The sequence below is a fragment of the Lotus japonicus genome, chromosome 1 (assembly GCF_012489685.1).
Source record: "Lotus japonicus ecotype B-129 chromosome 1, LjGifu_v1.2".
Taxonomy (NCBI): Eukaryota; Viridiplantae; Streptophyta; class Magnoliopsida; order Fabales; family Fabaceae; genus Lotus; species Lotus japonicus.
The window spans coordinates 69952542-69979331 of record NC_080041.1 but is presented as its reverse complement, the minus strand read 5'-3'; the positions used below and the strand labels follow the sequence as shown (position 1 = coordinate 69979331).

The 26790-nt window shown below is 41.0% G+C and overlaps 1 pseudogene; it reads left to right on the top strand.

Moving 5' to 3' along the window:
- Positions 1-20738: 20738 nt before the first annotated feature.
- On the top strand, positions 20739-24339 carry LOC130744378 (pectinesterase QRT1-like; annotated as a pseudogene).
- Positions 24340-26790: the final 2451 nt, after the last annotated feature.

The window sequence follows — 26790 nt, the reverse complement described above, 5'->3', positions numbered from 1 at the left end:
CAGCGAGCAGGTCCAGGTCTTCATTGATGAGTTGGTCGTTCCGTCCTGGGTCGTGGCCCATGGTACGAGCGCTCGGCTCTCCAATCTCTGCTGGGATAACCGCCTCTGTGCCGAAAGTTAAGCGAAAAGGGCTCTCCCCAGTCGTAGAGTGCGGAGTTGTGCGATATGCCCATAGGACATGATCGAGTTGCTCTGCCCAGTTGCCCTTAGCGTCGTCCAGTCTTTTCTTGAGTCCTCTAAGGATTACTCGGTTTGCCGCTTCAGCTTGTCCGTTCGTCTGGGGGTGTTCCACAGAGGTGAAGTGGTGCTTGATGTGAAGCCCGTCCACGAGTTCCTTGAACCCTTGGGAGGAAAACTGTGTGCCATTGTCGGTAATCAGGACTCCAGGTACCCCGAATTGGCTGATGATGTTCTTGTAGAAGAAACGCTGTATGCGGGCCGAAGTGATAGTTGCAAGGGGCTCTGCTTCAATCCACTTGGTGAAGTAGTCTACCGCGACGACCAGGTGTTTCAGCTGTCCTGGCGCGGTTGTAAAGGGTCCCAAGAGGTCCATTCCCCATTGGTGGAAAGGCCAAGGGGAGACCATAGTCGAGAGTCGTTCCGGCGGGGCTAAGCGGTGGTCGGCATGTTTCTGGCAGGGGTCACATCGCTTAACGTGGTCAGCAGCGTCTTTCTCCAGGGTGGGCCAGTAGTAGCCGGCCCGGAGGACCTTTCTTGCCAGAGAACGCCCGCCGGGGTGGTGGCCACAGCTGCCATCATGGATTTCGGCGAGCACATACTCTGCACGTTCCTTTGATAAGCACTTAAGGAGAGGAGTGGAAAATCCTCTCTTAAAGAGGTCTCCGTTCACCATGGTGTACCAGGAAGCGCCTCTAGTCAGCTTTTTAGCTTCTGACTTGTCGGGTGGTAGCCAGCCCGTTGTGAGGTTCTTAACAATTGGGGTCCTCCAATCGTCGTCCACGCCAACGCTCAAGGTGTGGACTCCAGTGGAAAGGTCGGGGCCTGCGACATACGGGAGGGCCAGTGTGCCCTGAATGACTGTCCTATTCAGGCCGGGTTTCCCGGTGCTAGCCAGCTTCGCTAGGGTGTCGGCGCGGTCGTTTTCAGCTCTTGGGACATGGCGGAACTCCACCTTACGGAAGGTGGAGGCCAGCCGCTTCAGGTGGGAGAGGTATTGTTCCAGAATTGGGTCTTTGGCCTGCGCTTCTCCATTAGCCTGTGAGACCACTAGTAAGGAGTCGCAGCAGACAAGTATGTCCTGCGCCCCTAGGTCTCGCGCTGTCACCAGACCGGCGATGCAAGCTTCATACTCAGCTTGGTTGTTAGTGGCCGGGAAATTAAAGCGTAGTGACTGTTCGACGATCATCCCTGAGTTGCTTTGTAGGACGATCCCAGCGCCGCCCCCCTCTTTGTTGCTCGAGCCATCCACGTGGACGACCCAGGAGATTTCCGCCGGTGGGTCTTCTTCGCTTGTGAGTTCCACCAGGAAATCTGCTAGGACTTGCGCCTTGATCGCCCGTCTGGGCTCATATCGAATGTCATGCTCGGAAAGTTCGATCGACCATCCCACCATTCGTCCGGCTAGATCCGGTTTATGGAGGACTTGCCTGACCGGTTGATCTGTGCGGACCACGATACTATGAGACTAGAAGTACCTTCTGAGTCGCCGGGCCGTGGTTAGGAGAGCGAGTGCCACTTTTCGAGCATCTGATATCTTAACTCAGCTCCTTTGAGCGAGCGGCTGACGAAGTAGACCGGAAGCTGGGTTCCCGCCTCTTCTCGTACCAGCACGGAGCTCACAGGCTTGTCTCGGACCGCTAAGTATAAGTATAGGGGTTCCCCTGGCTTTGGACTTGATAGGATCGGTGGGGAGGTGAGAACCTCTTTCAGCCGGGAGAAAGCCTGTTCGGCCTCTTCTGACCAAGTAAAGTTCGCTCCTTTCTTTAGCAGAGCATAGAGTGGTAAGGCTCTCAGGGCGGCCTTGGGGAGGAATCGTCCGATTGCTGCCATTCGTCCTGCCAGTTGCTGGACTTCCTTGACCGTCTTAGGGCTTTTCATTTCCGGGTCGATCACACTGTCTCCTCACCCGATCAAGACTAAGGACGATCAACCTTGATCGACCAAGCGATCCCACTATTTCCACTCCATACCGCACGAGCGATCAGGTTGAAGCCCAACCAAGTTCAGCCCTGAATATGCAATCAGGTCACACCACCCTCGTATCAGGCGCTAACTCCTTTCCTGACCTCTAAACTCTGGTAGCTCAAGCTCCACAACCCTGGTGGACCAGAGCTAGGGGACTACTGTTCTAGGAAACCATGGCACGGACGACCAGAGCAGGCCCAGCGCGCAAACCGCGCAACTGTCCACCCATAGACCCACATCATAAGCTGCAGGGAGATCGGGTGGGAAGATCACCCTTAAGCTCATGCCCCACTGAATCATTGGGCCAGAGTTGGGGGACTACTGTTCTGGGAACTTGGGAAATACCTAGGTCCGACCAAAGGACAACGGTGGGACCCAGGACCTAGGAGTTAACTTCCCTCAACCACCCTAGAAAGCTAGGGACTGAACCTACCACACAGGGAATCCTGGACCGTGAGATCTCACTGGCATCGCAGGAATGACAAGATGATCGAACGACTGGGAGCCACCCGCATACAGGGCATGCATGACTGTTCCGAGAACCCTAGTAACTCCTCCGCGAAAACGCCGCCCTTAAAGCTCATGCTCCACTGTGGCAATGGACCAGAGCTAGGGGACTACTGTTCTGGGAAACGATGGCACGAACGACTAGAGCAGGCCTGGGGCGGAAACCTAATGAAATGGCCACCACCGCCCGTGGACGACCACCGCTCCAGGAAACCCTTGAACGGACGACCGGAGTGGACCTAATGGGACGATCACCCACTAAACGATCGCTACCTCCTCCCGACCCACTTGGGATGGAGGAGACTTCCCTTTTGAGCACAAGACAATCACCGGGCCCACCATGTAGGAGTTGACCTATCCTAACCACCCTACGCTACTAGTGGTTGGAGGCACAGATCCCAAGGGACCCTGGACCATTGGATCACTGCTTTGCGGCAGGGAGCAACAAAGGATCCAACGGCCCAGGATGAACCAAGTACGAGCCAGGCATGACGTTGCATGGCTCCAACCCTAATTTCCCTTCGTGTATATAGGGAGAGCTCCTCCTACATATTAAGGTAACTCATTCCCTTCACCTCTTTACTTACCCATTCTTCATTCCTCTACTTACTTTAGCATCGGAGTCCCTTGCAGGAGCCCCTTCCGGGAACGTCCAAATCGCCGGCTCGCCACTCCTCCACCTCTCTTCGCTACCCTCTCTCACGGGTAGTTTGGTCGCTCTCCGATCAATTGGCGCCGTCTGTGGGGATCGAACCCACGACCAACCGTTTGCGATGAGGGCTTCTACGACGATCGGGTCGTCCTCCTCGCCGGTGTCCGTGCCGTAGTCGTCTTCTGTGAAGGTAATGGGAACTTTCTGCTGCGGCGTACGAAGGGAGTTAGGACGAGGCCTCCCAGCTGCTGACATGATAACTCGAGTGCTTTTCTTCCGACTGTTGTTTGATGGCCCCCCTGCTGCCCATCCTCCCGCAATCGATCCGACGTCGATCAGGTTGGTCCCATGGCGTCGTCGTACATCATCTTGTTCCCGCCGATCTGGAGGGCGGCGCCGATCCGGACTTCTACGTCGTTCGGGACTCCTGCGCCGGTCTGGGGTTCTATGACGGGGGCTCCTTTCTCGAGGAGGTGTACGTGCACGATTCCTGGGGGGAGTCCTGGCACGGGCCCTGGGTGGGGTGGGTGACCGCCTGGGAGGTAGCGAATGCGGACGGGGGAGGTTGCCTGAGGAGAGGGCTACGTACTTTGACAATCTCCCGATTCTAATCAGTTCTTCCACCTTGTCCTTCAGGTTCAGGCATTCGTCCGTGTTGTGACCGGGGCTGTCATGAAATTCGCAAAACCTCTTGGAATCCAGCTTATCCCCCCGCGTGAGTAGCGGGGGGGGTTTGTCCCTGAGGTCAGTAGAGGCTCTCTCCCGCAAGATGCGGGAGAGGGAGAGTTCAGGGGGGTGTAACTATCGAACTTCTTCCGCTTCGGCTTCTTGTCGTCTTGGCTCTTCCGTCGCTGCTCGCGATCGCGCTTAGGTTCACCCGGGTCACGGGTTTTCTCAGGGGGCCTATGGCCTGGGTTTTGATTAGTGGACCTTAATGTTGCTGCCTCCTCCATGTTAATATATTTCTCTGATCGGGTCTGGAATTCCTCCAGTGTCCTGGCTTTCTTCCCATCCAAAGAAGTTAAGAAGGGGCCTGGCCTAAGCACTTGTCGTACCAAGATCAGGCGGACCTGAGGGAGGAGGTCCGGAATGTCTCCCGCCTCTTTGTTGAAGCGGTTAAGAAAAGCCTTCAGGGATTCCTTCTCGCCCTGCTTGATCAGAGCCAGTGTTTCTTCTGACTTCGGAATGTTTCTTACCGAGGAATATTGGGTCAAGAAGTTGGACATGACTCCTTCCCAGTTGTGGATGGAGTTGTTGGGGAGGTTCTGGAACCAGTTCATCGGGCCCTTCCCCAAGCTCATCGGGAAGCAGCGGCAGTAGATCGGGTCAGTAGCCCCGGCATACTGCATGGCCCCCACGAAGAAGTTGATGTGCTCCGTCGGGTCGGAGTCACCCTCATAGAGCTTCATTTTGGGTCTTGACCATCCCGGGGGAAAAGGGGTCGCCATGATGCCTGGAGAGAGAGGACCATTGATAATCTGAGGTAAGGTCACCAAGGTGCCATGTGGGTGGATCGGGTCCCTGACGGGTTCCCTGGTGGAAATGGGGCTCCTCCGTCCGGAGTAACTTCTACGCGGGGAGTGGTACCTGCGGTGATGGGGGGGTTGATTCACGGCCCTTTCGGTGGTTTGTTCTTGGCCATGATCGTTGTGGTAGTCCGACGGGGGGAGGGGGGTGGCCTCCTTCCCGTCTCCCCCTCTTGAGAGAACGCCGGCTCTTGTCTAGAGAGATCTTCCAGTTCCTCCAGCTGGCGGAGGCGCGCTCGCAGGGCGCGAATCTCATCCCGAGTGTTGCGGGCTTGGACATTGCGTTCCTGCCCTTCCTCCGGAGAGTGTTCCCCCTCCATCGCCCTAACCTGGGCCTCCAGCCTGCACAGGGCTTCGTGCGCGGCATGGGGGGTAAGGATCCCTGCCTCCGGGGATCGTCCGCGAGGTGGAGTTGGAGGAGTAGTCCTCTGGGGCCGGGGGTAGTGTTGGTGGTTCGCGGATTCGTCCAGAGTTTCCACATGACCCTCGGGGGTTCGGTTGAACCGGCGAGAGGTCTGTCGGGTTTCTACCATTGCTCGTTGCAGCTGCACTTGTCTCTGACGGCACGTGGTGAAGGAAAAGTTTACTCGATCCCCACAGACGGCGCCAAATGATCGGGGGGATCACGAGAGTGGGGCTGCCAAGCGAAGAAGTGGGACCGGTGTGCTGGGCTTGTTGAACGGACCCGGGAGGGGCTCCTGCAAGGGACTCCAATGCCAAAGTGAGTAAGGGAATCGAGTAAAGGGGTAGCTGAAATTGGAGAGAATAACGTACCTTAGAATGAGTGAGCTGCCCCCCTTATATACAAGTTGGGGTATTAGGGTTGGAGCCATGCAACGTCATGCATGGCTTGTACTGGTGGGCCAAGGGCCGTTGGATCCTCCTGCTCCTTCTGCGGTTTGCAGTGATCCAACGGTTTAGATTGCCTAGGGAGCCCACCATCCAACCACCCTAGTTCCGTAGGGTGGTTGGCCTAGGTCAACCCCTAGGTGGTGGGGTCCATGTCCTCGGGCTAGGGGTGAGCGCCGTCCCGCTCGTGGTCGAGTCCACTCGGGTAACGCACTTACCTGGTCGTCCATCTTGGGCCCCACTCGGGTAACACCCTTCCCTGGTCGTCTCGCTCAGGTGACACCCTTCCCTGGTCGTCCCAGAACAACAGCGTCGTTGCCTCGTTAATTTGGGGGGAAATTTCCCTACGCCGAAAGAGATTTGACAAATTCGTGATTGGACAGGAGAGAAAGAGATTGATGTTGAATTTTTCTATCTAATGAATTGCAAAATTTGCAGGTGCTTTCTGTGGCAGTTTATAATCACTTCAAGAGAATATTTCAGTCAAGTCTAAGTGGTTGGTATATTACTTCAGCATCTTTACGTTACTTCACCATTCTTTTCCTTTTTAATTATTGTTAGGTGCTAGTGTTAAGTAACACTTGTCTTTGTCTCTGTTAATTCTGTTAATTGTATGTAGATGCTAGTACTATTCCCATGTTCTTAATATTTTGAATGTTAGGCCTGCAGGAGATTCAAGTGATAATGGTAATAAAGCTGAAGCTATTGTTGATGATGATGATGATGATAGAGTTGAACTTGAGAAAAGCAATATCCTTCTAATTGGGCCAACAGGATCACGTAAACCTGTTTTTTTTTCCTTTTCTTGCTTTTTTACGGTTCTGTACTGTCATTTTTCAGTCATAAGATGTATTAAAATTTTGTGTAAGCTTTGGCTTACAACTCTACTGTGAAATCATATTTTTTGTTAAATTAATGGGGAGAGTGGAGACAATCAAGTTTGGGACATTTCCTCTCTCCACCTTCATTTCTTTGCAAAAATCATCAATATCTTGTTTCTCCTGGTTACTAGTTTAACTTATTTTTCTTTGATGCTGTTTCAAGGACAGGGAAGACGTTACTTGCCAAAACCTTGGCTCAGTTTGTAAATGTTCCCTTTGTTATTGCAGATGCAACTACACTCACTCAGGCAAGTTAGTGGGCTTTATTTTTTACCTCTTTTTTTATTGGTTCAAAAAAAGATGATGAGGTAATAATTGCAAGTTTTATTGAGCAACTGGTGTTCATTGGATTGATTCTAAATTGGTCAAATCAAACAAATCAACGCTATGTATTTCATTTGGTAAGGTATACTCCATTGAGATTCGAAGAAATTCATATTTATAATTTATTAGCTTTTCGGTAGAGTTAGGTCCAATCCAAATCCTAATCCTAATATGCTATCAACACATATTCCAGATTCTTGTATAGGAGACCATATAGAAACAAAGAAACTAGAGAGATCTATTAATTATGATGTCTGCTAGGGTTCTGAACTTTAATATCACGGTTGGGGAGCATGAGCTAACTTTGACAGAGGAAGAAGACCAGACGACTCTAAGTATAAAGACAAGAAGAGAATCACCTGGAGGTGATTGCACAATTGTTCCTTCGTTGTTCTATCAATGAATCCAAGTTTGTTTTTGTCATTCAAAGCCATGGCCATCGCACCACGATGAGTAGTTTTCATCAGACAGAGGCTGCAAAACCAATACAAGATCAGGATGATCATAAAGATGAAGAAAGTACAAATTATTCACAGGATCCGCCATGGATCAAGAAGACAGAAGCTCAAAACTGCATCACGGCGGAGCCCTCACAACTGCATCACGGTGGTAATTGTGGCCCTTTCAACCTGCATTTGCCCACAATTCCACAATGCAGCTGCCGCAACAACAATTTGAAACTCTGATCACCTTTCTATCACTATCTAGTTCTTGTCAAAAGAATTTGTTTTTCATTCTTTACCTTAATTTTCAATGCTTTATACTTACTCCTTACCTTATCATGAAAAAATGACTTTTATATTTTTTTCACCAGTATTTATATGTAATTTGTGCAGAGAAAAAGTTCTTGTGCCAAAAACCAAGCGTTATGTATCATTTATAGGTAAAAGAAATCAAACAGAAAGTGCTGTGATTACTTGCAATATCAAATCATCAGATAAAGGTCTAAATGGCCAAGCATTAGGCACTTGTGGCTCAGCAACTGTAGCAGTAAAATCAGATTATTAAAAAGCTTTTTTATGCATTGAATCATGTAATGCAGAACATTTATAAGTAAGGTGGTGGAGCTTAGAGGGCACGGCTGTGCAGTGCTCTATCAAATTTACAAGTCTTGGCCGTGACAACACCCTACACACCCGTGGGGGCTGATTCAATTGCCACGGCTGTTCTACTTAAGAGGCACAGTTGTGCCAACTCACCTGGCAGAGAGCCCGTTCCTCCCCTAATTATTTCTATTAAAGGAGGGTTTGAGGCCAAGTTAGAGCATAATGTTAAGGAGGCTATCAAGCAACAGTGCCATCACACGAGAAAAGGCTATCATAGAGATTTGGAGAAGAAGAGAGAGAAGACAGCAAGATTGAAGACTGCATTTTCAATTCTCTGTAAGATGTTAGCTACTAGAAATTATGTGATGTATAGCTTTATGATTATGAGTAGCTAAACATCCTCTCTCAAGGTTGCAATGTAGGAAATAATTTGACCAAGTTTTTATATGCTATTTCTATTTCGTTTATAATTTGTGTTATTCTCTTTATGCGATTAATCCTGTACAAAGTAACTAATCGTATCGATAGTAGGGTAGTTTACTCCTGGAGGGGGGATTAGTGTATGGAATGTTTAAGAGAATAAACTAAAGTGTAGAGAATTAGTTTTGGTGCGCTTCTGGTGAAGGTATTAGGATTAGTTTTCGTATGCTTTCAACCAACCTGTGATTATGTAGTGGAATACCTCTTAGGTAGCTTCTCCATTTTAGTCCCTATTCAAATAATTAAAAAGGAAGCTATCAGATAATAGCTACTTACAGAAAACCCAAGTAATCTCTGATCTACTATAATATTATCTATGGAGGCATGGCATCATAGTGAATGTTTCTAGCATTGAGGGTAGAAGTTGTGAAATGTCCAAAGTATCCCTACCAAGACTTACAAAGCCATTGCAACCTTCTTTTGGGGCATACTTTCATATTTAACCCACAAGTTCTAAATATGCAAACTTTACTTTAAAATCAAGACCAAATATAAAAGGAAAACGATACAAATATTTTTTATTATAACCAAAGTATAGCTATCATTCTAAGGAGGGAAGAAGGAGAGAAAATGTAACTGGAGAAGGAGTCTGAGATTATTTCCCTCAAAAAAATATCTTGAAGTTCAAATTATGATGATTTATTGGCTGCAGAGGCAGGCCCCTGAGAATCTGAATTCATTGACTATATAGCCATTGTGCTAAAAAGTTCCATAGATATACAGCTTACCGTACAAGAGTTCAGAAAAGGAAACAAAAAAGAAAGTTGTTGAAGACTATTCCTGTATAAATACAACAGCTATGATAAAGGTGGAAATATTGATACAGAATCACAGATACAAAGTTGCAGCAGCCAAGCATGGATTACTTAACATTATAATCCATGTGTTTTTATTCAATAGATACAGGATTGTAAGAAATGGGAATCACAACTAGATCATTTTTCCTTCTCACTATAGTGTCAAAAGCTTCAGTCATGTCAAAATCTTCATGACTAGTTCCAAATGGAAGTTCCCAGTCAAAATAGTACAGCAGTTGTGCTAGAGGAAGCTCAATACTTGGTAGAGCAAATATAATGCCAGGGCATATTCTCTTACCTGCACCAAAAGGTATAAATTCAAAATTGGACCCTTTGTAGTTAATTGGACAATCCAGGAATCTCTCAGGATAAAACTTCTCTTCTTCACTCCAGTATTTTGGATCTCTTCCAATTGCCCATGCATTCACAAATAGTTGTGTTCCCGCTGGTATTGTGTATCCATTAATCTCACAAGTTTCACCACACTCTCTTGGTACTAGTAAAGGAGCCATTTCATCAATATACCCTCTGCTACCAAAAACTTTCCTAACTTCTGATTGAGCCCTTTTCATTACTCTTGGGTTCTTCAGCATTTTTGAGAATGCCCATAAAGTAGTAGATGATGACTCACTTCCAGCTATAAACATGTCCTGCAAGATGTGTAAAGCTGTTAGTTTTGAAGACAGAACCAGTGTGTGTGAACAAACATATTGAGAATGCACATAATAGGTGAAACCCCAACATTGAATTGATTTGTAGTATATATAAACATGCTAATTAAGGCCAGGAATGTTAGAAATCTGGTTGTGATAATCCTGGATAAAGTCAAGAATCGTGAGCGTCCACTTTCCGAACAAATTATTTCGACCCTATAATTGCCTGGGTTCACGAAATCTTTGTTGGGATAATGCTTGACAATCAATCTGTTTCTTGGCACAAAAGAACATATTAAGAAAGTAGAGAGATGTTGTGTTGTTCGAATTTCTGTTTCAGAATTCTGTTTTCTGGTTTTCTGTATCTCTTTCCTTAGGCTGCAAGCAACCTTATATAGAAGGTTGTGTTTGCACGAATGATCACAATTGTTCCGAAAAGTCACAATTGTTCCGAAAAGTCACAATTGTTCAAACAATTTCAAACAATTTCCAGCCAGCGGGACCTCAGCCAGGGGCGGAGCCCCTTGGACCCCGCCAAGGGGCTCCGCCCCTTGGACCTCGGTTCGTATTCGCGGTCAATTATGCGTTGGCTCACCGAGCGTGCACTCCGCACTAACCTGACTCGATTCCGAGCCTAACGCGTAATTGCATCAGCCTATAGTAGATCACATTACTACTAAAATACATTGATGATTCTAAAATCACCAACAAATCCCCCCCCATTTTAGCGTAATCCTTGATCTACTCAGTTTATAACACACAGATATAACGATCAAACAAATGCATAAATGAAAATATCTTGCGATTGAATTTCCACTTTAGTACAAATACACATTCCAAATACTCGAGAATCGGGGTGTCTTTAAAGATTGAACCCGTCAACCCATTTGAATATCTAAAGATACTGTACACATATGTTTCTACAACACTCTACTATTCATACTTGACACTTTACAAGCCATGTGTCCTTATCCAATAATAAGCATATAGGAAGCCAAGTCCAAGCTTCTTGAAGCGGCAAAACTTCATGCTTACATAGGTGATCCTTTTAATCTTGCACCTGCATTTACAATTTTCCAAAAGAACCATTAAGAAGATATACTTCAACCTAGCCATCACTTGCAGGTCTGAGCACATACCTTGGGAAGATAAACACAAGTGCTCCAATCTCTAACTATGATCTTTCCACATTGAATTCAGCTTCTAACGTTGTATTAGAAGGGAATTGGGTATAACATAGGAAGTAGATTTAAATGGACTTTAATCCCATTCCAATTACCGACTTCTTCACTAAGTCTCTAGCTAACCCCTTCGTCAAGTGGTCAGCTAAGTTCTGTTGCGACCGAACAAACTCAATGGATATCACCCCATTCAAGACTAATTCCCTAATCATACTATGTCTAACACCCAAGTGTCTAGACTTTCCATTGTACATTTGACTATAAGCCTTGGCCAATGTGGCAGCACTATCACAACGGATAGAAATTGGTGATATCGGTTTAGGCCATAATGGAATCTCATATACCAAGTTTCTTAGCCATTCCGCTTCTTTACCAGCAGCAGCCAATGCCACAAACTCTGATTCCATTGTAGAACTAGTTATACATGTTTGCTTCTTGGAAGCCCACGAGATGGCACATCCCCCAAGCAAGAACACCCAACCACTTGTAGAGGATGAGTCTTGAACATTATTTATCCAACTAGCATCCGAATAACCCTCTAATACCGAAGGAAATCCCACATATGACAATCCATAATTCTTAGTACCCTTCAAGTACTTGAATACCCTAGTTATCGCATGCCAATGATGTCTACGAGGATTACTAGTAAATCTGCTCAACTTTCCAACCGCAAAAGCAATATCCGGTCTAGTGCTAATCATAGCATACATCAAAGAGCCTATAGCTCTTGAATATTCGAGCTGATCCACAGGTTTACCTGTATTTGGCATAAGTTTTTCACTCGGATCCATGGGAGTACTAACCGGAGAACAACTTTCATGATTTAACTTCTTGAGTATTTTATCAATGTAATGAGATTGCGTAACTACAATCCCCTTATTCTCCCGTTTAATCTTAATACCAAGAATAACATCCGCTTCTCCCATATCCTTCATGGAGAACTTTGATGACAAGAAAATCTTTGTTTTATCAACTTGATTTTGGTCCGTGCCAAAGATCAACATGTCATCCACATATAGACAAATAATGACTCCTTTACCGGATGTATCAAATTTGCTATATACACATTTGTCAGCTTGGTTTAGAATAAAACCACTAGACAAAACAACCTCATCAAATTTTTGATGCCATTGCTTCGGAGCTTGTTTCAGCCCATACAACGACTTAACTAGCTTACACACCTTATGCTCATTACCAGGCATTACAAATCCTTCAGGTTGCTTCATATACACTTCTTCTTCCAAAGCACCATTCAGGAATGCTGTTTTGACATCCATTTGATGGATCACTAGATTGTGAATAGCCGCTAAAGCAATCAACAATCTAATAGTAGTGATACGAGCAACTGGAGCATAGGTATCGAAGTAATCAATCCCTTCCTTCTGTCTAAAGCCTTGGATTACCAATCTAGCTTTAAACTTGTCAATTGTACCATCGACTTTCATCTTCTTTTTGAAGATCCATTTGCAACCCAATGGTTTACAACCTGGTGGTAAATCAGATAATACCCAAGTATTATTTTCCATGATAGAACTCATCTCTTCATCAATTGCTTCTTTCCAAAAAGCAGAATCTCGAGATTTCACAGCTTCATCATACGTTCTTGGATCCTCCTCTATACTATAGCAATAATAGTATTGATTATCAATCTGATCCTTTGATCCCTCAACTAAATATAATTGAAAATCCTTACCATAAGATTTAGGTTTTCTAGCTCTTTTGCTTTTCCGATGTTCGAGTGTCTGACTTGGTACATCAGTTGAATGATCATCCTTTGTGGGTTCATCCGACTTAGATATAAGGTCCTTTGGTCTAGGTATAGAAGAGAAACAATTCTCATCAAATATGGCATCTCTTGATTCTATAATTGTGTTAATAGAAACCGAGTCATTAGGTTCTATAACATAGAACCTATAGGCTTTGGAATGTTCAGCATATCCAACGAAGATGCAAGCTACACCCTTTTCACCCAAAGTTTTCCTTTTAGGATCCGGGAGTCTGACCACGGCCCTACAACCCCAAACACGTAGAAATGTTAAGTTGGGTCGTTTCTTATACCAAAGTTCATATGGGGTAGTCTTGTTCCTTTTGTTAGGAACCCTATTTAATAAATAGCAAGCCGTTAACATGGCTTCTCCTCAAAACCCTTCACTCAAACCAGAATAGGATAACATGGCGTTCACCATTTCTTTAAGAACTCTATTCTTCCTTTCAGCCACACCATTTTGTTGAGGTGTATAAGGTGTCGTAGTCTCATGAATGATTCCTACGGATTGAAAGAATTCAGGATCATAATATTCACCACCTCTATCCGTACGTAATGTTTTAATCATCACATTCTGTTGCAATTCAACTTCAGTTTTATAAACTCTAAATTTATCTAAGGCTTCATCTTTAGAATGCAACAAATAAACATAACAGAATCTAGATGCATCATCTATGAAAGTGACAAGATACTTTTTATGTCCTAATGATGGAGTAGCATGCAAATCACATAAATCACTATGTATCAATTCAAGTATGACAGATTTCCTTGTTATGCTTTTAAAAGGTTGCCTAGTGATCTTTGTTAACATGCAAGTTTTACACTTTTCTATATTTCCATCAAAAACAGGAATTAAATCATCTTTAGACATTTCAAGCATTCTTTTATAGTGTACATGTCCTAGACGAGCATGCCATAAAGATGAATTGGTAACATTCAAAGAAGACATAAATATAGAACCAGAATCATTAGGAACTCCATTCAAATTCAACATAAACATACCATTATTATAATATCCAAATCCTACAAACACACCAGACTTTGATAATACATATTTATCGGATTCATACACTTGCTTGTATCCAAGCTTATTCAATACAGGACCAGAAACTAAGTTCTTACGTAGTTTAGGAACATACAAAACATTAAACAAAGTAATAGTTTTTCCAGAACTGAATTCTAACACCACGCTTCCTTTGCCTTCAACAGGATCAAAGTGATGATCTCCCATGTAGAGGACAGATCCATCTTCCACTGGAACAAAAGTCTTGAACCAGAAACGATCCTTGCAAACATGTGTTGTGGCGCCAGAATCAATCCACCACGCAATAGCATCATCTTGCACATAAAATGCTTCAGAAATTAATGAAGCTGAATGTTTAATCAAAATATTCAAGTTATGAATTGATTTCTGACCTTGTTCTTGGGATTGATCCTTAGACCCCTTTCCCGAACCACTTGCATTCGCGTTATCATGCTTCTTTCCAGAACGGTAATCCCTCTTGAAGTGGCCTGTCTTACCACACTTCCAGCATTCTAGTTTCGGTTTCTTGTTAGAACCGAAACTTCCTTTGTTGTTCTTGAAAGCACGCTTATTTCCTTTGTTTTTGTTGTTATTGTTCTTACTACCCTCCTCGATCATATTAACCGAGGGACCAGCAACTTCTTTTCCTTTTTCCTTGTCACTCTCCTGCGCTCTTAGAGATTCTTCTATGCGCAAGTGACTTCCAAGTTGGACCAAAGACAGTTCGTCTTTTCCATGCTTCAAATTGTGTTTGAAATCCTTCCATGAAGGGGGCAACTTGTCTATGATACTTGAGACAGATATTGTTTCATCCATCTTCAATCCGTGCAGTGTGAATTGTCCAAGAATTCGTAGAAGTTCATTGTATTGTTCCATGACAGACCTTGATTCAACCATTTTGTAATTGTTGAAATCAGTCACCAAGAACTTCTTACTGGATGAGTCCTCTGCCATGTACTTGGCTTCAAGACAATCCCACAATTCCTTTGCAGATTCCACATTTTGATAAATATCAAATAAAGGATCAGACATACCGTTAAGAATGTGTCCTCTGCATATGTAGTCGTCATTCTCCCACTTTGATCTGCTTCTTATATTTTCAACAGTTTCTTCCTCCAGAAGTTCAGGAATCGGTGTAGACAGGACGTATACCACCTTCAATGTTGTCAACAAAAAATGCATCTTCTTCTGCCAACGCCTGAAGTCTTGTCCTTGAAACTTGTCCAATTTCCCGAACTTAGTAGTCATCTCCTTGACAGCGCCTTCTCCAGCCATGATTATCAGAAAAATAATTTGTTCGTTTGTTAGAAATCTGGTTGTGATAATCCTGGATAAAGTCAAGAATCGTGAGCGTCCACTTTCCGAACAAATTATTTCGACCCTATAATTGCCTGGGTTCACGAAATCTTTGTTGGGATAATGCTTGACAATCAATCTGTTTCTTGGCACAAGAGAACAGATTAAGAAAGTAGAGAGATGTTGTGTTGTTCGAATTTCTGTTTCAGAATTCTGTTTTCTGGTTTTCTGTATCTCTTTCCTTAGGCTGCAAGCAACCTTATATAGAAGGTTGTGTTTGCACGAATGATCACAATTGTTCCGAAAAGCTACAATTGTTCCGAAAAGTCACAATTGTTCCGAAAAGTCACAATTGTTCAAACAATTTCCAGCCAGCGGGACCCCAGCCAGGGGCTCCGCCCCTTGGACCCCGGTTCGTATTCGCGGTCAATTATGCGTTGGCTCACCGAGCGTGCACTCCGCACTAACCTGACTCGATTCCGAGCCTAACGCGTAATTGCATCAGCCTATAGTAGATCACATTACTACTAAAATACATTGATGATTCTAAAATCACCAACAAGGAATAATGTCCAATTTGTAATTTCTTACATTAGTCTTAAAATGAAAACATGAAATAAAGCAGAAAGAAACATAAACTAACCTGAATAACGGCTTTTACGTTGTTGATTGTCAAGTTAAATTCAGGGGCACCATGATCTTTCAGATTCGAAAGAACAAACAGAAGACTTCCATCTCCTCCAGTCTTTGTTGTTGCTTCACTGATGATATTTTCAAGAACTATATCATTATTTCTATGTATTTCCTTCAACTTATGCATCATTCCAGTAACCACATGTAGCCAACGTTGGGAAGGAAACAAGTTAGTAACACTGAAACTTTCAGCCAATCTCTTACTTTTCTTGATGAAGAAGACATATGCTTCTTGGTCCTTGCATTTATCACCAAAAGCTGCTCTTGCGACGATGCTATATGCCATAGATAAAACTCTATCCGTGAGGTTGATACAGGATCCTGTGTTCATAGATATATATCTCATTAAATGCGATACCTCTTCCTCCCTAATTGATTGGAATGATCGCACACGTTAAGCACTCAACAGCTCCACTGTGCATAGTTTTCTTAGCTGCTTCCAATACTCTCCATATGGTGAGAAGACAATGTTAGTACAGCCATAAGCTGCAATTTCTGCACCGAGAAAGCGAGGTCGTTGAGCAAATGTGATTTCATGAGTTTTCAACACTTCTTTGGCAATTTCTGGAGAAGAAACCACTATGGCTGATGTCTCTCCAAGCTGCAGGTGCATTAGAGGGCCATATTTTTGGGATAACTCTTTCAGCCGGCGGTGGGGGAGGGAGCCAATGAGGTGATGTATGCTTCCAAAAATCGGCAGCTTCCATGGCCCTGGAGGAAGATTGGAGGTTGTGTTAGTTGTTTTGAATCTCTTTATGGTGCTTAAGATCATAACCATTAAGAGGGTAAGACAGAGAAGGATGGGGAAGGATAAGAAATGATCCTCCATGAGGAAAAGTGCAGAGAGAAGGATAGTGTTGTTGATCAGTGAGGATCCGTGTTAGTCCTATTTTCTGCAGACCAAATGTCAAACAGATTGACTTATCTTTTTGTCTATTACACACCTTATAGCTGATGTATGTTATTCTTAAAATACAAGGGCAAATGTCAAATCTGGTGCTATAAAGCTCCCGCTATGTACGAGAACCAGGGAGGGGCTAAGTCCACTTTGTGGATCTAATGTAGGCAGTCTTACCTTACATTTTATTCTTAAACTAAGAGCTGGTTGCAATTTATTTAAACTAGCTTAATATCCTTTTAGATGCTGTCCACCAAGTGAAAATTTAAGAAAAGATGTTTTTTGTTTGTTTCCATCTATTAGTTTATAAATTTAGTTGAATCTTGGAACCAATCATATCATATACAAATGGACGATTCACAGTATCCTAGGCTGAATTTGAGGGTTTACTTACTGGTTTAGAACCCTACAACATGTGAGTGCAGCTTAATAAATTACTCCCTCCGGTCCTATTTATAAGCATGAAAGAGAAGAAAAATCTTGGTCCTTTTTATAAGAACCAAATGAAAGTTTGAGCTATATTAATTAATTTTTTCCAATGATGCCCTTATTAATTCTAACTTGTAAAATGTGTCTCATTAATTATTCACTCTCTTTTCCACTTTCCAACACTAATAATAAAGGGTAATTTTGGAAGTTCATTTTAATTTAAGACAAATTTAATGCATTTTATCTAGTTTAACTACATTTCTTAAACTATGTGAATTTTTTTTTGTTGCTTATAAATAGGACCGGAGGGAGTAGCTTTAAAAAGATCATATGCATGAGACTTGAGAGTTAGGACTTATAGTTTACTGACAAAGATTTCCACAGCCAGTGATGCAAGCAAATATAGTACTTCCAGTTATCATATTCCCATGACCCCATCCATTCATAACTTGAAATTTCTTTCTTACCTGTGTACAAGTTAGCCTGGCTTATTGACCAATTTTACCAATAGTGGCAGAATGTTGATGTTCCTTGAAAATGGTGAATCCAAACAAAAATTCTCTTGTATAATCATACTTAATAGAAAAGCTACATAAAGAAAGCTGGCATGAGTGACATAATCAGAGCAACTTTCAAACAAAAATAGAAAACAATGTTAATAACAAGCCAGGATAGCCAGAAACAAAAAGGTCTAATCGCAGATTGATTTTAATGTTTCATATCCCTCATAACTCAATTTTATCTCCCCTCAAATTTGGGGGAATTGGATGACGAATAGTTTATTAGACAAAAATGCCCTTAAGAATTAAAATTTCTCCCCTTCCTTTCCTTCCCTTCCCCTCCCCTCCAAGTCTTAATCGAAATTGGGAGTATCTCGAGAGGAAGAACTAGGTAGTCGCAAAATGGGGCAGTTGCCTTCCAAGAGAAAATTATTCCTTAATAAAATAGTATTAAAAGTTATTTTTCTCCCCCCATAAAGTTTTTTGTACTTCCCTTTCAACTAGTGATTGTTAATTTTGTTTGATGTGCTAAATTTTAGTCCCCCCAACCCAAATTTTCTAGTTCCGCCCGTGAGTATCACATATTCCTATAGAAAAGCTAATTCTCCGGTGGACTAGCTTGCTTGCAAAGATTGGTGCATCTTCTGGAGATTTTCTGAGTTACACACTCCATATTGGAGCTTCTGCTGTTAATAGATAGGCCCATTAGTTTGTAGCTTTTTCTGTCTATACAATTTTTTACTTACATGTTTTACTTAATCTTAAAAACACTCATTACGTACAGATACATTTTTTTTGCTAAGCCACGTACAGATACTTACAGAAAAAAAATATGACTAACTAATCTCATGTTAGAAAAACAGTTCTAATATTTTAAAATCTCTATTAAAACGCAAAAAATGAGATTATTAAGGCAATTACAATTTACAAGATTAATCTGCTTTAACCAAAAAACAGAAGTTCCCATTTCGTAACTTATTTTCTTGATGAATCTGCTATATGAAATTGTAGAAACCAACTAAATTGAGCATGTTGAAATGATTCAATGAGCCTAACCAACTATATATATATTGCCTACATATAACGGGTGATGGAAGCATGTGTGTGTTGAGTTATTATTAGATCATGTAATGGCTACTCATTACATGGTTTTGCAGTTTATTAAGCCGATCATGAATAGAAGAAGTATCTACGATTTGTTACCTTGACAAAATAATAACACTTGCCTTTCAAGTAGGGGCGGATCCAGACATTATATATCGGTGTGGCTAAACATAAAAGAAATTATAGACTAAAATACAAAGTAGAAATTATATTAGGTAGCAAGCAAGAAGTACTATAATCTCACATGAATAGCACAAAAGTTTATTCAACCATGAAAAGTTAAGACTAATTTGTGCAGTAAAAAGTATAAATTTTGCTTTAAAACATTACAATGCTGCTAATTTAACATTCCAAAGTTTGCAGGCACGAATCAACAATCAAAACAGGAAAGCTTATCAGCAAAAACAAACGGAGGTAGCTCCAAACCCAACATGGTTCCATCAAAGAACTCAAATCTGCTGTGTTAACAAGCGAAAATTCTCACCCAAAAAGTCGATCCAACTCAACGCATGCAATAAGTTCACAAACCAAAAAAAAATTTAAAAATTGAAAATTAAAAAAAATAGAAATAGGAAAATATCATCCAACATGAATTGTGTGTAGCGTAGTAAGGTGAATTACGAAGTTGATTTACCTGAGAGACAATGAATCAATTGAATTTCCTCTTGAATTGTGGTTGATTGGTGCGGTGATCAAGGTTCTCAATGTGATGAGAACTTTAGGAAGGTGGAAATTGGTGGGTTCTCAACTTTTGGGGAAAAGGGTTTAAAGTTGATGAATGCCGAAAAGCAGCAAGTTAAGACTAATTTGTGCAGTAAAAAGGATAAATTTTGTTTTTTTTTTGGGAAAAACATTACAATGCTTCTAATTTAACATTCCAAAGTTTGCAGGCACGAATCAAGAATCAAAACAGGAAAACTTATCATAAAAAACAAACGGAGGTAGCTCCAAACCCAACATGGTTCCATCAAAGAACTCAAATATGCTGAGTTCACAAGCGAAAGTTCTCACCCAAAAAGTCGATCCAACTCAACGCATGCAATAAGTTCATAAACCGAAAAAAAAATCTTTAAAAATTGAAAATTAAAAAAAATAGAAATAGGAAAAGATCATCCAACATGAATTGTGTGTAGCGCAGTAAGGTGAATTACGAAGTTGATTTACCTGAGAGACAATGAATAAATTGAATTTCCTCTTGAATTGTGGTTGATTGGTGCGGTGATCAGGGTTCTCAATGCGATGAGAAATTTATGAAGGTGAAAATTGGTGGGTTTTCAATTTTTGGGGAAAAGGGTTTTAAGTTGATGAATGCCGAAAAGCAGCAATGGAAGAAAGAAAGAAAGAAAACCGCGTTCTAATTTGATGTTAAGCGTGAATTTTAATTTTTTTTACTTATTAAGCTATGGCGGCGCTTTTGACCGTCACCATACATTAACACAAAACTTTTAGCGGCGGATCCAGAACCGCCGCTATATATGATGTTAACAAAAAAAAATTAAAAAAATTTGTGTGGCTATAGCCACACCCAGCCACAACGTGGGTCCGTCCATGCTTTCAAGTAGTATTTGATCTCCTGATCTTATCTTATGGCATATAAAAGAGCATTACAATAACTATTAATTCATCATGTCCTCACAATTCAAGAGTTTAGGTGTGGGACCAACATCATTCCTAATAATAATTTATCTACTGATTTCTCAGCATAAAACCCTTAAATATTCTCATTAGTAAAATATTCTCATTTGTAGTAGTAGCTGAACCATAACTTCAAAAATCAACAAAGTTCCAAAATCTCATCAGTAATTCATATGTTGCAGCAAAACAATATAAAAATGAAAATGAAAATGAAAAACTATTAAACAAAAATTTGAGCAAGTGACAGTTGATTTGGTGGTTCATCATTTTTAAAGGAGGGAAATATGAAAATTTTGAAAAGATCCAAAACTAGTTCACCAAAAATAAGAAATAACCAAGACCATAGTGGGGGGTAGTTGCACTTGCAACCAGTGTCTTCACCCCATGATTCTTCAACCGCTCTCCATGTTGCAAAGTTCACCCTTTCTGAACTAATATTCCACCAACCGTCTCACACTTTACATGATCAAGTTTACAAATAAAAACACACTTAGTTACACAACACTCTTTCAACTGCATTAGGCAGAGTCTCATTTTGCTAAAAAAAAAGCTTTAACACAAAGGGTCCCTTTTAAACTCAAAAAAAAAAAAACCCATTTTCATTCCTTGCATATATTATGAAAGTTTCCTCTTGATGATTCATAATGGCATCATGCAATGCAAGCCTTACCATTAGGATTTGAAAGAATCATCATAATGCTTGCTTATTTATTGCAACCAGCTATTTCATGAACAACTCACCCTTTGTTTCTCATTGGAGTTTCAAATCATGGGGTTGTCTTTGAGAGTTGTAGTCTTGTTTGTATTGGCTTTTATGATGTTTTCTCAGGTAGATTTAGCAGAAGGTGGACAGGACAACAGAGTTAGGAGCTACATTAGTTGGGAAGATTTGAAGGTGGATGAGCAAAGATGTTAGAGTTATCATGGTTGATCAGCATGGAAGGGGACATTCAAAAACTGTTCAAGGTGCAGTGGATATGGTTCCAGATCACAACACACAAAGGGTCAAAATCTATATTTTCCCAGGAGTTTACAGGTCAAAATCTACATTTTTCAGAATTTTTCTTTTTTTTTCTTTTACTTTCATCACCTTCATGGTTCTAAATTGTGCCGCATCGCGGTAATTGCGGCCCTTTCAACCTGCATTTGCCCGCTACCACAATTTGAAACCCTAATCACCTTTGTTTCACTATCTTGTTCTAGTAAAAAGCATTTGTTTTCATTCTTTGCCTTAATTTTCATTGCTTTACACTTACTCCTTACCTTATCATGAAAAAACTTTTATGTTTTTTTCACCATTTTTTATATGCAATTTGTGCAGAGAAAAAGTGCTTGTGACAAAAACCAAGCCTTATGTATCATTTATAGGTAAAAGAAATCAAACAGCAAGTGCTGTGATTACTTGGAATAGCAAGTCATCAGATAAAGGTCCAAATGGCCAAGCATTAGGCACTTATGGCTCAGCAACTGTAGCAGTAGAATCAGATTATTTTTGTGCAACTGAGATCACTTTTGAGGTAAGAACATTATGAATTGGATGGGATGCGAATCAAAAAGCACTTATTGGAGCTTATCTACTTGACAAAACACTAGATAAGCTCCAATAAGTATGCAATCGAACAGGCTATATTTTATTGCATAAACACATAATGAATTACCAAGAGAAATTTTGGAATTTGTGATATTATTGGGTGGTTGTTGCAGAACACAGTAGTTACAGCACCTGGTACAAAAGGAATGCAAGCAGTGACACTAAGAGTAGACAGTGATAGAGCCATGTTCTATGGAGTTAAGATTAAGGGAACACAGGACACTCTTTTAGACAGCACAGGAACCCATTACTTCTACAAGTGTCTCATCCAAGGCAAAGTTGATTTCATCTTTGGTAGTGCAAAATCACTATATGAGGTAAGATTATAAAGTAGCTAACGAGTCCATTTATAGTATGTTCGAATCAACTTCTTTTTCCTCAGAATCAATTCTGAAATTCAGAAACTACTCACATAAGCTTGAATTTAGAATCAATTATGGGAGAATTTTCAAACGTACACTTGCAGAACTGTCGTATTGAGTCAATAGCTGAGAACTACGGAGCCATTGCAGCGCATCACAGGGATTCGCCACATGAGGATACAGGTTTTTCTTTTGGCTTATTAGCACTTTTGGTCCCCCAGGTTTCAAAAATGTGCAAACGGAGTCCCCCAAGTTTAAAAATAGCATTTTACTACCCCGATGTTAAGCTCCGTCAACACTTTTGGTCCCCCGCAAGTTTTCCATCCAAAAACTAACGGTTCTAAGGGTAAATATGTAATTAAACAAAAAATAATTAATTAAAATATTAAAAAAACCTACAAAAACCCATAAAGTTATCTCCTCAGTCATCTCCCTCATCATCTTCATCCCCTTGCCCAGAAAAAACCCAAAAAAAAAATATCTTCCTCTCCCAAACATCTCCATATTCTCCAAATCAATTAAGAAATGAAGCCTGATCTTCATTTCATTCTTCTTTAACTATGAAATGAACCTAATTCCTTAATATGACAGATTGATTCTCTACAACATGATCAAGCATGCAAGGAATGAATTGAAGCAATAACAAAAGATGAATTGCACAATAAACAAGAAACAATGGAAGTTGTAGATCGAAGGACGAGGAAGGTGGAAGCTGTGATGGCGCGGTGGTGACTGTAGGTTTTGGGTCATTTCGATTTGGTGTATAGAACAAGGATCTGGATCTGGAACGACTTGGGTCTCTGCTTCATCTTTTGTGATAAATTTCGTTTGGGTTTTGATAAATATTGGTTTTTTGATGTGGGTTGATGAGGTTATTTTTCTGGGTTTATTCTTCATTTTATGGGTAGGAAAAACCCTCTCCTATGCACAAATCAACTCTAATCACATGAAGGTTTCTTCAAGTTCTGTTTACTGGGCGATAGTTGTTGAGCTGCTCGAAGATGCCCACACTATTATTGGCCTCCCTACATGGCCAATGTGTAGGAATGGGTATGTTATGTGCTGATATTTTTATTTTCTTTTTCTTTACTTTCTCCCTACTGGTAGTGGTATGGTTCTTGCAATGTCATATTACCTCTTTTTTGTGTGAATTTCAGTTCTGAATTTGAAGATGATTGAGGAAGAAGATGAAGATCAAGGGTTTGCAGGGCTTTTAATGTTTTTCTATTTTTTTAATTAATTTTTGAGTTCAATTGCACTTTTAGTCCCCAAAGTCGTTAGTTTTTGGATGGAAAACTGGCGGGGGACCAAAAGTGTTGACGGAGCTTAACGTCGGGGTAGTGAAATGCTATTTTTAAACTTAGTGGACTCCGTTTGCACATTTTTGAAATCTGGGGGACCAAAAGTGCTAATAAGCCTTTTCTTTTTTAGGGTGTAGCATTGGAGGAAGTGGTGGCAATGTGTACCTTGGGAGAGCATGGGGGGAATACTCAAGAATAATATACTCAAATTGCAACATGGATAATATTATTAATCCTCAAGGATGGTCTGAATGGAATCATCCAGAAAGAAAGAAGTATAATATCTCACTTGTTCTGGATTTGAGATTATGATTCTATAATTAAAAGTGCATACTTATATCTAAGATTATGGTATTTCAGGACTGCAGTTTTTGGTGAGTATCAGTGTCATGGAAGAGGAGCAGATAGAAGACACAGGGTACCTTGGTCAAAATCATTCAACTATGAAGAAGCTAGGCCCTTTTTGGACAAGAGCTTCATAAATGGAGATCAGTGGCTCAGATTGTAACATTTCCTTTTATTGTATTACATACATTATTTCATTATTTATCTCCTTGTTCATTATCTTATACATATCACCAATGAAAAAAAATTGATGCTATGATTAGTACTTTAGTAGGGAGTCCCAAATGCTCAATCTGTATTATAAATTCATAATCATAAATCATAATGAATTGCAACATGTTTTTACCCTTGAAGCAACACTTACAAGTATTGTCTTTGTTATTGCCACAATATATGGCTGCCTACATGCTTTGTTTGAATTCATAACAGAAAAAATAAAATTGAATGAGTAGGAAAAAATGTGGAGAAAATTATACACTTTTACCTTATCCAAGTGCTTTGTTTGAATGGATAGCAGAAATGAAAAGAAAAAATATATATAATGAATGGGGAAAATGGGAAAACTAACCATTTACTCTTTCACAAAATGAAGAGAAAATAAGAAAGAAAATTGAAAAAAAAAATCAAAATTTTACACCCCTACTTTTTTATATGTAATGAAATACAAACACTAGTTACCACCAAACGTGTAGTTCAACTAGCGTGAGATAATTTTTAAAAATAGGGGGTTAGGTTGTTCTAACTTACGCAGAGGTTTTGTCGCACATGGTGACCATACATGACACGGGTGTCTTAAACAAGCATTAAATGATGACAGAAGGACAATAAGTGTCATTATCATAAGTTTATGCATGAGTTCTCAAAAAGGTTTATTCAGCCTTGCTGGCCCCTGGATTTTGGCCCCAATTCCCTTAAACCCCCGAATGCCTTGAATGCTACTTGACAAGTAACCTTCAATTTGTTGAGCATGAAGATAGAAACTGGACAAGTAGTATAGTACTTTGACTTTGACAAGTAGCTGTTACTCACCCTTCAAGTTGCAATCTCAGTTCATGACAAAACCCCAGAAAAGCAGCTGAGCCTTTGGATAGCTCCTAAGGTGCCATGTCCTTGCCAACCATGGGCATTTTTGAAAGAGTCCCCATTGGTGTACACCAAATATTTAGTGACACTTGCGATTTCTACAGTTTGTGGCAGTTTTTTATCTCTACAAACCGCATATTTGTTTTTATAAACTCATAATTTGTAGAGGTTAAAACTATCACAAATTGCATGTTTCGTGGGTGTTTAAAAAAGTGTAATATTCACACATCATTTTTGTTTTTGTTTTTAGAAACCAAAAAAAATAGGATTACCCCACTCACCACTATATATAAGGAGCCCTTCATGGCTTTGATATACCATTACCAAACACCCCATCTAACAACAACTTTCATATACCAACCTCTCCCTAGTTCCATTCACTTTATTCAGTGGAGACTATGGGTGAACTCAAATACCAAAACATATCAGTGAAGCTTGCACAGTTATTCATTTCAGTATCTGTGTATTCCTTCATCTTTTCACCTTCTTCCTTGCTTGCTTTCCTCCATTACTTCAAATTCTACTTCTCTACATTCCCTTCCCAACTCTATGCCCACAACATAGACAAGAACTCTATGTTCCTCCTTTGCAATGGCCTCCTTGTCTTTGTTGGTAATGTGAACTCAACTCATACACTTCACTCATATTAACATCATTTAAATACAAGAAAATCATTACTGAGAAACAATTTGATTGTACCATGTATTGCCACAAGATCGAGCAAAAGTATTTGAAAAATGAATTTCATGATGTTGATAATAGTCTTTTTTTTTTTTGAAACTGGATAATATATTGAAATCAAAACGCCATAGAGGCTAAAACATCCGAAGTCACCAAAAGGTCCAATTCCGGGGGAACCTCCTCAATCCAAACAACGCTGGAAAATTTTGAGGAGTTCTTAGCCAAGAAATCAGCCACACTGTTACCGGAACGACGAACAAAAGAAAGCTCAAAACTAGTAAAATAAGAGACCATGTCTCGACAATCATTCAAAACAGAAAATAAATAAGAATCCCCCGGCCTATTCTTCTTCCAAGCCTCAAAAAGTTGAAGACAATCCGTCTCTAAAATCACCCGGAAGAAACCAAGGTCCTTAGCCAAAGATACGCACCAACGGAATGCTAACGCTTCGGCCATAAGAGCAGAAGGTGCACTTATGAAACCAAGAGCAGCCGCAGCCATCACCTCACCATTGTGGTTCCTAGCAATCATACCAAACCCAGTTTATAACAACCAATCTTGCCTTAAGTTTGTTCTTATATGTAGAACCATCATTATTATGGGTTCTATAAATCCAATTAAATTGGGGTTGTCTAAATGACCCATGTGAAAGTTTGGGTTAAATAACTCATCATCCAATCACATTGGAGATAGGTGAGTTGGAATTTAGACAAACCCAATTAAATTTGGTTGTAACTCCTACAAGTTGTCGGACAAGTTTCATTTTTCTCTATCATATTTATCTCCAAACTCTTCTACCATCTATGCTTTTTATAGCTTCTGCATAACTCGAATGTTCAAGTGTTGCAACGTTGCATCTTTTTTTTTTTTTTTTCTAAATTTCAGCATGAGACCGGGTTCCACAAACCAAAATATTAGTATCTTCATCCAAATATCTATATATATTAGAAAAGAACAACTTCTAGCATGACGTGTCGCTCCCACAGGCCAAGTTAGTGACGTGTCGCTCCCAGATTAATTCTCACATAATATTTTACATGTA